This window comes from Ipomoea triloba, chromosome 16, assembly GCF_003576645.1.
Source record: "Ipomoea triloba cultivar NCNSP0323 chromosome 16, ASM357664v1".
NCBI lineage: Eukaryota > Viridiplantae > Streptophyta > Magnoliopsida > Solanales > Convolvulaceae > Ipomoea > Ipomoea triloba.
In genome coordinates, this window is record NC_044931.1 from 11239538 (window position 1) to 11246992 (window position 7455).

The following is a 7455-nucleotide window of genomic DNA, read 5'->3' on the forward strand; positions in this document are numbered from 1 at the left end:
TCGGATCAAAGTATTTCCCTCCAATTAAATACTCTGACTTTTACACATCCACAAGCGCCAATTGTTCATGAATTAAGCCTCGGAGGACCCTTGTTCTTCTTGCATTTGGTTCAACTTGTGGTGGTGGAGGTGGTGGTCTTGCTTCCTCAAAATTCATTTGCAAGACTTGTTCTTTGGTTCTTCTCATTTCCTAAAAAAAGCGGTAAAGTGCATGAAAAATAAGGAAATGTAAGTCTGAACTCCACGCATAGGGAACCTAATGTTTTAGTGGGACACATCTCAAGCAAGAAACTCATAGGTAACCGGAGTATATGTCGGTCCTCTCCATTCGAATACTTTGCTCCATTGTGGGTGTCTTAGCAACCGATTTACCATGTCTTCAAACCCAAATTTCCTTAGCACACTCGGATCAAAGTATTTCCCTCCAATTAAATTCTCTGACTTTTACACATCCACAAGTGCCAATTGTTCATGAATTAAGCCTCGGAGGACCCTTGTTCCTCTTGCATTTGGTTCAACTTGTGGTGGAGGAGGTGGTGGTTCTGCTCTTGCCATTGTTCGAGTTGTACTTCTTTCCTCATAATTCCTTTTCAAGGCTTGTTGTTTGGTTCTTCCCATTTCCTAAAAAAAGCGGTAAAGTGCATGAAAAATAAGGAAATGTAAGTATAGCGAACCTATTGTTTTAGTGGGATACAACTCAAGCAAGAAACTCATAGGTGACCGGAATATATGTCGGTACTCTCCATTCGAATACTTTGCTCCATTGCGGGTGTCTTAGCAACCGATTTACCATGTCTTCAAACCCAAATTCCCTTAGCACACTCGGATCAAAGTATTTCCCTCCAATTAAATTCTCTGACTTATACACATCCACAAGCGCCAATTGTTCATGAGTTAAGCCTCGGAGGACCCTTGTTCCTCTTGCATTAGGTTCAACTTGTGGTGGTGGAGGTGGTGGTTCTGCTCTTGCCATTGTTCGGCTTGTGCTTGCTTCCTCATAATTCCATTTCAAGGCTTGCTCTTTGGTTCTTCCCATTTCCTAAAAAAAGCGGTAAAGTGCATGAAAAATAAGGAAATGTAAGTCTGAACTCCACGCATAGGGAACCTAATGTTTTAGTGGGACACATCTCAAGCAAGAAACTCATAGGTAACCGGAGTATATGTCGGTCCTCTCCATTCGAATACTTTGCTCCATTGCGGGTGTCTTAGCAACCGATTTACCATGTCTTCAAACCCAAATTCCCTTAGCACACTCGGATCAAAGTATTTCCCTCCAATTAAATTCTCTGACTTTTACACATCAACAAGAGCGAATTGTTCATGAGTTAAACCTCGGAGGACCCTTGTTCTTCTTGCATTTGGTTCAACTTGTNTAAGTATAGGGAACCTATTGTTTTAGTGGGACACAACTCAAGCAAGAAACTCATAGGTGACCGGAATATATGTCGGTACTCTCCATTCGAATACTTTGTTCCATTGCGGGTGTCTTAGCAACCGATTTACCATGTCTTCAAACCCAAATTCCCTTAGCACACTCGGATCAAAGTATTTCCCTCCAATTAAATTTTTTGACTTTTACACATCCACAAGAGCCAATTGTTCATGAGTTAAGTCTCCGAGGACCCTTGTTCCTCCTGCATTTGGTTCAACTTGTGGTGGTGGAGGTGGTGGTTCTGCTCTTGCCATTGTTCGGCTTGTGCTTGCTTCCTCATAATTCCTTTTCAAGGCTTGCTCTTTGGTTCTTCCCATTTCCTAAAAAAAGCGGTAAAATGCATGAAAAATAAGGAAACGTAAGTCTGAACTCCACGCATAGGGAACCTATACTTTTAGTAGGGCACATCTCATGCAAGAAACTCATAGGTAACCGGAATATATGTCGGTCCTCTCCATTCGAATACTTCGCTCCATTGCGGGTGTCTTAGCAACCGATTTACCATGTCTTCAAACCCAAATTCCCTTAGCACACTCGGATCAAAGTATTTCCCTCCAATTAATTTTTTTGACTTTTACACATCCACAAGAGCCAATTGTTCATGAGTTAAGCCTTGGAGGACCCTTGTTCCTCCTTCATTTGGTTCAACTTGTGGTGGTGGAGATGGTGGTTCTGCTCTTGCCATTGTTCGGCTTGTGCTTGCTTCCTCAAAATTCATTTGCAAGGCTTGTTCTTTGGTTCTTCCCATTTCCTAAAAAAAGCGGTAAAGTGCATGAAAAATAAGGAAATGTAAGTATAGGGAACCTATTGTTTTAGTGGGACACAACTCAAGCAAGAAACTCATAGGTGATCGGAATATATGTCGGTACTCTCCATTCGAATACTTTGTTCCATTGCGGGTGTCTTAGCAACCGATTTACCATGTCTTCAAACCCAAATTCCCTTTGCACACTCGGATCAAAGTATTTCCCACCAATTAACTTCTCTGACTATTACACATCAAAAAGAGCGAATTGTTCATGAGTTAAGCCTCGGAGGACCCTTGTTCTTCTTGCATTTGGTTCAACTTGTGGTGGTGGAGGTGGTGGTTCTGCTCTTGCCATTGTTCGGCTTTTGCTTGCGTCCTCAAAATTCATTTGCAAGGCTTGTTCTTTGGTTCTTCCCATTTCCTTAAAAAAGCGGTAAAGTGCATGAAAAATAAGGAAATGTAAGTATAGGGAACCTATTGTTTTAGTGGGACACAACTCAAGCAAGAAACTCATAGGTGACCGGAATATATGTCGGTACTCTCCATTCGAATACTTTGCTTCATTGCGGGTGTCTTGGCAACCGATTTACCATGTCTACAAACCCAAATTCCCTTAGCACACTCGGATCAAAGTATTTCTCTCCAATTAAATACTCTGACTTTTACACATCCACAAGCGCCAATTGTTCATGAGTTAAGCCTCGGAGGACCCTTGTTCCTCTTGCATTTGGTTCAACTTGTGGTGGTGGAAGTGGTGGTTCTGCTCTTGCCATTGTTCGAGTTGTACTTGCTTCCTCATAATTCCTTTTCAAGGCTTGCTCTTTGGTTCTTCCCATTTCCTAAAAAAAGCGGTAAAGTGCATGAAAAATAAGGAAACGTAAGTCTGAACTCCACGCATAGGGAACCTATTGTTTTAGTAGGACACATCTCAAGCAAGAAACTCGTAGGTAACCGGAATATATGTCGGTCCTCTCCATTCGAATACTTTGCTCCATTGCGGATGTCTTGGCAACCGATTTACAATGTCTACAAACCCAAATTCCCTTAGCACACTCGGATCAAAGTATTTCCCTCCAATTAAATTCCCTGACTTTTACACATCAACAAGAGCCAATTGTTCATGAGTTAAGCCTCGGAGGACCCTTGTTCCTCTTGCATTTGGTTCAACTTGTGGTGGTGGAGGTGGTGGTTCTGCTCTTGCCATTGTTCGGCTTGTGCTTTCTTCCTCATAATTCCTTTTCAAGGCTTGCTCTTTGGTTCTTCCCATTTCCTAAAAAAAGCGGTAAAATGCATGAAAAATAAGGAAACGTAAGTCTGAACTCCACGCATAGGGAACCTATTGTTTTAGTAGGACACATCTCAAGCAAGAAACTCATAGGTAACCGGAATATATGTCGGTCCTCTCCATTCGAATACTTTGCTCCATTGCGGGTGTCTTAGCAACCGATTTACCATGTCTTCAAACCCAAATTCCCTTAGCACACTCGAATCAAAGTATTTCCCACCAATTAAATTTTTTGACTTTTACACATCCACAAGAGCCAATTGTTCATGAGTTAAGCATTGGAGGACCCTTGTTCCTCCTGCATTTGGTTCAACTTGTGGTGGTGGAGATGGTGGTTCTGCTCTTGCCATTGTTCTGCTTGTGCTTGCTTCCTCATAATTCCTTTTCAAACCTTGCTCTTTGGTTATTCCCATTTCCTAAAAAAAGCGGTAAAATGCATGAAAAATAAGGAAACGTAAGTCTGAACCCCCTACTCGAGCCACTATATCTATCATGGCTACAAAAAAATATATACATCAAAAAGAGTTAGATACTTCCAAGTCCCAACCTACTCGAGAAGGTAATAAACTGGACCACTATAAGACCCCCACACGAGATGCCATTCACCTGCGAACCAGGTGATATGATCCAGAAAGCTGCAAGGGGTAATCATCATCATCCACTCCTCCCACTCCTCAGGAGGACTAGGATCCCACGGGTAAGGGTACCTCACTATAAACTCGAGTGGATCACTCTCCTCAACCATCTCAATGGATAATAACCGTAGCTCGCTTGAATAGCATCAATAAAGGTCAGCGGGCTACCAGGAGACAAAGGAATCATAGTGTCACTCAAAAACTCAGGGTCAGAAGTAGGGTCAGTAGCTGGCAAGGGATCAAGATCTGGAACTGGGCCGAAAAAGTCAAAAGGCTCAACCAGAGAATCAGACACAGGGGCTGGATCAAGTACAGGAGCTGGAGCGTGAACAGGAGCTGGAGTGTCTGGAGCGAAGCCCGGAGCATACGGGTCGTCACCCGTCATAAAATGCACATAATCCTCATAATCAAGCAGAGGAAACATAAACTCTAGCGAATTGTTAGAGTTCTCCGAGCTACAAGAGCCCACGCTAGACTGCATCTGATAAGAAACACAACGAAGTGTAGTTAGCACGACGGCTAAGTAAGAAAATCCATTGTCACTCAAGCGTAGACAAAGGTTTTGAAATATAATATCAATACAAAGCTTATAGAGTTTTTACTCATACTCTGGAAGTTTACCTGAAATCAAACAATCCAAAGATAGCATAACTGGAAGTTTACCTGAAATCAAACAATCCAAAGATAGCATAACAGAATATTTACCTGAAATCAAACAATCCAAAGATAGCATAACAGAATATATTTAAAGGAATTACATATAATTTTTCCTTCATATTAGAATAGTAATTTAACTCGCCAAACCAAAATATATTCACGTATATATTGATAAGTTCATAAACTTTCCTTTTTCAAGAATTACTCATTATCGATTAGAACCGCAGCTCTAATTCCTTTAAACATCTGAACCGCAGCTCAGTATATCATTCATCTTTTCAATTAGAACCGCAGCTCTAATTATNCTCAATTAGAACCGCAGCTCTAATTCTCTGAACCGCAGCTCAGTATAATAATCATTTCTCAATTCCCCTTTTCTCAAACCTTGGGCCATGGCATGCTCCAGCCTTCCCGTAGGTCTCCTTATCCCAACCTCGGGCCATGGCACTCCAGCCCTCCCGAAGGTCCAACCTTATTCCAACCTCGGGTAGTAGCATTTAAGCCCTCCCGTAGGTCCCCACCTTGTTCCAACCTCGGGCCATGGCAATTAAGCCCTCCCGTAGGTCCCTTTCTCAATTTCTCTGCAACATATCCAGAAACTAAGATTTCCAAAACATCTTTCATGTACGTGATTAGTATTTTCTTTTCATTTCTCAAAACATTTATTTCCTCAAAAATCAAGCTTGTTGTCCATAGGCTTTTCAAAAATTATGATGCAAGCATACGTAAACATTTAACCAAAAATAATACAATTGAAAATAACTTAAACATAGCTTGACATCATACCCAAACTTTTTGGACTGAAAATACTGATTTGAACATTCTGGACGTCAGTGGACGCAGGGTGGACGCGCGTCCATCTGGGCGTCCACTCCTACGGCATTTCCCTTTAATTTTTCCCAAAAATCTGGACGTCAGTGGACGCACGCTGGACGCGCGTCCGCTGGGGCGTCTGCTCACACAGACTGGTCTGAAAACTCTGGACACCAGTGGACGCACGGTGGACGCGCGTCCACAGGGGCGTCCACTCATACGGCTCAAATTTTCTGGGCAGCAAAACAGTGCAAAAACTCATATTTTTCCACCTTTTCTTCAACATCATTTTATATGGACATAAATATAGTATATACATACATGCATACGTTAAATTTATGCATACCAATTTTTGCATAGAAATTAACTAGGAAGTTGAAAGCTTAACATATAATTTTCATATCAAATCTTAGCTCCATAATACATATACCTATACAATTGCCTATTTTCAAGTGACTATACCGACTGAAGGGATTTCTTACCTTGCTTGAAGCTTTTTAACCTTAAGAAGTGTTGGGTTCCTTATCTCCAAAATCCACCGAAAATCCCTAAATAAATTTCACCGTAATAACAATAAAATCCAAGATTTCTTAGTTTATAATTAAGTCTTAAAGAGAGTTCTAACCAAATATTCATAAAACTTACCTAGTGTTGAGGACTTGAAGGTTTAGCTATGGAGTTCTTGAAGATCAACTATGGTGAAGAATAAAAATGATCACACTCTCTCTCCTCTCTCCTTATAAATTTTCGGCCAAGTTGATGATCATCCTAGCTTGGGATCCAAGTTTAATGGCCAAGTTGATGATCATCCTAGCTTGGGATCCAAGTTTAATGCATTCTTATCTGATCATCCTAGCTTGGGATCCAAGTTTAATGCATTCTTATCCAAAGATATTATTACTTTAATCCAAGGTAATTATTTTTCGAAAAATATAGGATTTCTAGACAGTTAGGGATTAAATCAGATAAATCTAAGGTGGAAAATAGCTTAATTCGGGAAATTATTAATACCATAATTATTCTAAAATTAATCCCGATATTAATCACCCAATTTCTGAATTTTTCAATACATCGCGAAATTTAGCGGTTCGCAGGCTCGTAACAAGTTACATCCTTATAACTCATCTAGTATCAATCTTAACTAAGAAAAATGTTCATACTTAATCACATTATGTATAATAATCCATTTCTTATGAAAATTCGAACCAAATATGCGTCCTTAAAATTTTCACGGTTCGTGCCTGGTACGTAGATCGTAACTTATTAATAACTATTCTTGCTAAAAAATTCTCTGAAAGCACTAGGGTTCATTTCTTAATTATTATAACTTACAAAAATATTTATTCCTCGAATTCAAAAATTATCGAAATTGGTGAGGGGTTACATTCCTTTTCAAAGCTTGCTCTTTGGTTCTTCCCATTTCCTAAAAAAAGCGGTAAAATGCATGAAAAATAAGGAAACGTAAGTCTGAACTCCACGCATAGGGAACCTATTGTTTTAGTAGGACACATCTCAAGCAAGAAACTCATAGGTAACCGGAATATATGTCGGTCCTCTCCATTCGAATACTTTGCTCCATTGCGGGTGTCTTGGCAACCGATTTACCATGTCTACAAACCCAAATTCCCTTAGCACACTCGGATCAAAGTATTTCCGTCCAATTAAATTCCCTGACTTTTACACATCAACAAGAGCCAATTGTTCATGAGTTAAGCCTCGGAGGACCCTTGTTCCTCTTGCATTAGGTTCAACTTGTGGTGGTGGAAGTGGTGGTTCTGCTCTTGCCATTGTTCGTGTTGTACTTGCTTCCTCATAATTTCTTTTCAAGGCTTGTTCTTTGGTTCTTCCAATTTCCTAAAAAAAGCGGTAAAGTGCATGAAAAATT